Raw genomic sequence first — 5,825 nt, 5'->3', positions numbered from 1 at the left:
GGTGGTTGAGTCACCATCCCTGGAGGTGTTTAAGAGAAGGGTAGATGTTGTGTAGAGCGACATGGTTTAGTGGTGTTGATAAGGCTAAGAAAAGGTTGGACTCGATCTTGAAGGTCTCTTCCAACTGAAACTATTCTATGATTCTATGAAATTATGTTAATAGAAATAGGACAGTAAGATTTGGCTTGGATCTGATATGAACATTGCTGAATTTGTACAGCCAAGCAGAGTTGCACAGCCTTGTTCTATTAATACAAGGCAGACATGTAATGGATGGCTTCTGTGAGAAGCTGCCAGAAGCTTTCCCTAGGTCCAACAGAGCCAACGATAGCTGATCCCAAAGACTGACCATCTGCTGTCTAAGGCCAAGCATATCAGCAGTGGTCGTAATGCCTCTGTGATAACATATTTAAGAAGTGGGCAAAAAATTACTGTGTAATTGCAGGCAGAGAAAGAAGTGAGCGTATGTGAGGGAAACAGCTCTGCAGACACCAAGGTCAGCAAAGAAGGTGAGGAGGATGTGCTGCAGGTACTGGAGCAGAGATTCCCCTGAGTTGTGTAGAAGACCATGGTGAGGCAGGCTGTGCCCCTGCAGCCCATGGAGGTGACAGGGTGTAGGTGTCCTCCTATGGCCCGTGGAGGAGCCCACGCCAGAGTGGGTGGGTGCCTGACAGAGGCTGTGACTCTGTGGGAAGCCCACAATGGAGCAGGCTCCTGCAGAAAGTTTTCTCCTGCAGAACGTCCTGCAGAACGGTTTCTCGTGAGAGGAACCCCATGCTGAGGCAGGGGAAGAGTGCAGAGTTCTCCCCCAGAGGAAAGAGGAGCAGTAAAGACATCATCTAATGAACTGACTGCAACCCTCATTCCCTGGGGGAAGTAGGTGGCAAAATCCTGTGTAAGGTTAAGTCCCAGAAGAAGGGAGGGGTGAGAGGAAGGTGTTACTTTTAAAATTTGTTTTTATTTCTCACTGCCCTTCTCTAATTTGGTTGTTAATAAACTTAATTAGTCAAGTGATCTACCTGTGTTTATCCCATAAGCCCTCCCCTGTCTAGTTGAGAAGGGAGAGTGATAGAATAGCTGTGATGGGCACCTGACCTCCAGCCAGAGTCAAGCCACTACAGCGTGAAAAATAAATATGTAAGTACGTAAGGAGCTAGAGGCATGTGTGAGAGGACAGTTTTCTTTAGTTACTGACACAATTAGCAATGTGCAAATTTGGAAGTATGTAAGGAGATGGTAAATTATAGCGGATTATGTCATGCCACTTCATGCTTTTGCCTTGATGGAAAATAACTATTTTATTTTTAAAAGCGGATGCTCTTTGCCCATGCCCAAGGTCCTGCTTAAGTAAGCCTATGCAGTCATGTAACGACTACAAAGTGACAAGAGCCCAACCAACCTGGTAAGGAAACCAACCTGACCACCATGAGACATGACAAACTGCAGCTGAGTGAGGAGGTAGTGGACAAAGTTGATGAGCAGAGTGTGCAGGGTGATACAGACAGGAGAAACCTCTGAATTAACAGAGGAGCACTGAAGTGGGGTCACTCCAGGCGACTGCACACAGATAAAGAAGGGCCTACAGGCCAGCATGGTAGGGACAGATGTCTTACCTTCTTTGGGAAATGAGCATCTCAAGTGCCTGTAGATGAGTGTGCACAGCATGGGGAACAAGTAGGAGGAACTAGAGGTCTGTGTGCAGTTACAAGGCTCATCAGAATCACAGAGACATTGTGGGATAGCTCACAGAACTGGAGTGCTGCAATGGATGGATACAGGCTCTTTAGGGAGGACAAACGAGGATGGTGATGGGGAGAAGGTGCCCTTTGTGTGTGAGAGCCGCTGAAACGCACGAGCTCTGCCTTGGGATGGATGAGAAGCCAGCTGAGAGCCTATGAGTCGTGACTAGTGGGCAGACCAACGTGATTGATGTAGTAGGTGTCTGCTATAGACCATCTGATCAGGAAAAAGTAGTAGATGGGACTCTGTTCACACAACTGTAAGAAGCCCCACATTCATAGAATCATAGAATCATAGAATCATAGAATGGCCTAAGCTGGAAGAGACCTTAGAGATCATTTTAATCCAGCCTCCCTGCCGCCAGGGACACCACCTCTCGACTAGATCAGGCAACACATGGGGACCGAACGGGAATCACAGGTATTGGTCCTCATGAGGGGCTTTAACCACTCTGGTATCTCCTGGAACAGGCATGCAGCAGGTCACAAACAATGCAGGAGACTTCTGGATTATTTCTCAAATGATAGTGGGTATTCTTGCTGGTTTCCTTATCCCATCAAAATTAAACACTATTTCTTTCAATTTACACCACTGAAGAGAGACACTGGCATTAAGTTGATTGAGGGGGTTGTAGGATTTACCAGTTCCTAAAGAGACTTTGAGACCTGACTCTCCTTTTGAGTGCACTCACCATACATCAGTGCAGTCTGCAGGATTTTAAGGGAGAAATGGGGTAAATGGCAGAAAGCTCTGCATTACCATTATCCAGTCATATACTGTGGTTATAACTATGGAGCAGTACATACCCAGTTTTGCTCAGAGCGGAATACTCCAGAAAAGAAATGGGCATGCTAACAATGCAGCACTCAAGAGACGAGTCTTTAAAATGAAATGTATCATTTGCCCTCCTGAAATGCTGTGCAGCTAGTTTCAGCCTGGACACAAAAACCATGAACAACAGGTGAGTGGTGCCCAGCATCCTGTAGCCTTCCCTCAGTCTGCTCTCATTTACAGCGGGAATGAGGTTAGCTCACCTTTTGGTGGCACAAGGTACCTCAAAGTAAAATTTCCCCCACTTAATTTCTTTCCCTGGGCTTACACTGGACTTTGACTAGTCTAAATGAGACCTGGCACAAGTTCATGAAATACCAGCTCAGTCCAAGTTGTTCCTTGGCATTCACACCTATTCCAGAAGATGTTTATCCCACCACTAAATTTATCTTTAGTGTAACATAAATTGCCTGAAGTGCAAAAATGAAACATACACAGTAAATCAAAACAAACACAGCTTTGTTTTTCTTCTACAGGTTAAACAGGTATAATGGGATATGTGGGATCACTTTGTCCTGTTATTTTAATCAGTCCTTTATAAAGACCTCACTTCAGGCATTTTTGACCCACAGTTGAGATTCTTGTCCTGAGAAAGTGGGACACATATAGTATATTACCTACTTCCAGGAAAAGCACTTTAATTTTTATGTCAAACCTTTCTATCTCATTTTAGTGTTAAGCCTTCATCTAGGCCAGTTCCAATATAATGTGGTTTTTTGTGCAACATTGGTTCTACTATGCTGAACATTTTACGTAGCTTACACAGCCCGTGAGCTATTTTTGCAGTTCAGACAGGTTTGAGCTACATTAATAATGGCTCATCCTTTTACCTTCAAGCATGTGTGCTCAGGAAAGCATAGCATGTTGCTATTTTAATACAGAGGTCTTGCCCTTATCTGAGTGATGCATGAATAGAGCACTTTGGTTGCCACTACTATTCCTTTTACTGATTCTTAACCACATTGTGCATGTAGTTTATTCCATTCGTTCAATGTTAACAGTGTACATATAAACACTGGAAATATAGGAAATACCGATATGTGTGTGAGCATACAGTTAGTGAGTAATTAATGTGTGTATACATAGCAATTAACCTGAATATGCACACAGTGAGAGTAAAGAATCATATTATTCCTTGCCTAGTGCTGTAGGTTATGTCTCTGTACACACACACACACACACACACACATACATACATACATAAATTGAATTCTGTCGGAAAGAGCATATATTCATAAGGAAAAAATATAAACAGCATAGTGTATTGCTAAGATTAGAATTATTGCACGTTTGGATTTATGTCCTTCTGTTGGGCTACTTTAGCATTGTATAGACCATACATATAGCTCCATATCATGACAGCTGAGAAATTTTGCCTACTTAGACAGTTTAAATTCTACTTTCTTAGTTTGTATCTTGAAATTTTCTGTTCAATGTGGGATTGAAGTAAAAAAAACAAGTTTGGGGTCATTTCAGCGAAAGGTTTCTAAAATCTAGCCCCTTATTTTTTTAAGGCACCTCCAAGTCCACAGGCACCAGTTTTATTTTTTTTTCCTTGTACATGATGACTCTGGCTTCTCAGTTGGTTTCAGTCACTCAATTCACATAATTCCCCTGCATCCGTACTGTGCTCTGGCCCATCACCTGAATCAATCTACAGCTCCTCTTCTGCCTCGCTGTATGAACCAGATTGTGAGATGTCCCTGAGAGTAATGCAGTTTAAGACACCCAAACCCACAGAAAACACCATAACGTGATTCATTCCAACTTTGATGGTGGTAGAAGTGGTGGAGGCAGAACAATCTGAAGAAGTTGGACTGTTTGAGACTGTTGTGTGAAAGGTATGTGGCCATGTGAAGCACATCCCTGAGCTAAGCGCTTGCCTGTTTCAGAGCCCTGTTAAGGACTCGCACTGAGATAATTTGCAAGATAGCAAAAACCAGATGATTTATTAAAGTGACAGATACAATATATTTGGGATTGCCATTGATAAATTCACTCACTGCAATACTGCTAATATACAATAATTATGCTAATAGAATATAACTCTGGGTATTTCTCACCAAAAGGTGAAAGCACAATTCTTACAGAGACAGTGTCCCTGTTCTGGGTGAAGGAGATGGAGCACAGCCCGTCCACTGCCTCTTCTGGGTTTGTTCCCTCCCCCCAGCAATACTCCCTCTATATTCTTTATATTCTAATCTTATTTATCTCCCCTCCCTGGGGTGGCATTTAGCCTGATTTGGGTGGAGAGTTGGGGACTGTAGTCATATATGTTTGGCATGTACTTCGCTAGGCTCATTTGCATAGTCAGGGGTCTCTAATATGTATATTAGGGATAATGAAGATCTGGGCACTGTGGCCTTCAGAATTCTGTTTTGAAGGAATTTATCTGCCTTCAGGATGGTGTTGACATTGTTAGTCTCCATTTGTCCACACTCTTTAGCCAAAATAGGGCCATCCTGGCCTCCCTCAGATGGTTCTTACTGTGCAGGCCTTGTTAATCTCCATCCCTAGTGTCTGCACAACAGATAAGCAGACACCTGCATTCTGCATTCTTAATTCCTCAGGTTAAAGTATCACAGAGACGGAAATACGCTGAGAGCAAAGGCCTGGCTGAAGACCCACAGGATCTCACAGCAGCCCAGGACTCCCTCCTGTGCGCCCCCTGTACCTACTTATTTCAGACCCAACCTTCAGCTTCTGTCCCCAGTTAGGGCTGGGCCAGCCACTAAACATGGACAGATGCTCTCTCACCCTCTCTCCCCCTCCCAAACGGGAAGGAAAAGGGAATGAAGAAGAGAGACTTACGGGTTAGAAAAGAAAAACTAAAATGGCTTTAAAGGAACAATAATGGAAATAATAGTGAAATGATAAAAATAAAGAACTATATACAACTATATATAAGCCCAACATTGAACCCAACTTCCTCCCCCAATAGCAATCATCACTGATGCTGCAGAGCAGGTGGCACTGGGTAAGCCCCAGGCTCAGCGGTGGTGGGATCTGGATCAAGGGAGCTGGATTCGGGAACTCAAGATCCAGATCAAAAGCAGGAGATCAGGTGGAGTCCTCTCTGGACACCGGCCATTGCAGGAAGGGAAAAAACCTCTCATGATCACTCTATACTAAATACTGCATATATGGAATGGAATACTCTCGTTGGTCACCTGTCCTATCTATTACCCCCCAGAGGTGCAACCTTTTACTTCTTTGTGACCCCTCTTACTACCCGGCACCCCCAGCGTGGCACA

The sequence above is a fragment of the Apaloderma vittatum genome, unplaced genomic scaffold (assembly GCF_000703405.1).
Source record: "Apaloderma vittatum isolate BGI_N311 unplaced genomic scaffold, ASM70340v1 scaffold7123, whole genome shotgun sequence".
Classification (NCBI taxonomy): domain Eukaryota; kingdom Metazoa; phylum Chordata; class Aves; order Trogoniformes; family Trogonidae; genus Apaloderma; species Apaloderma vittatum.
Note: the sequence above shows the minus strand (reverse complement) of the source record.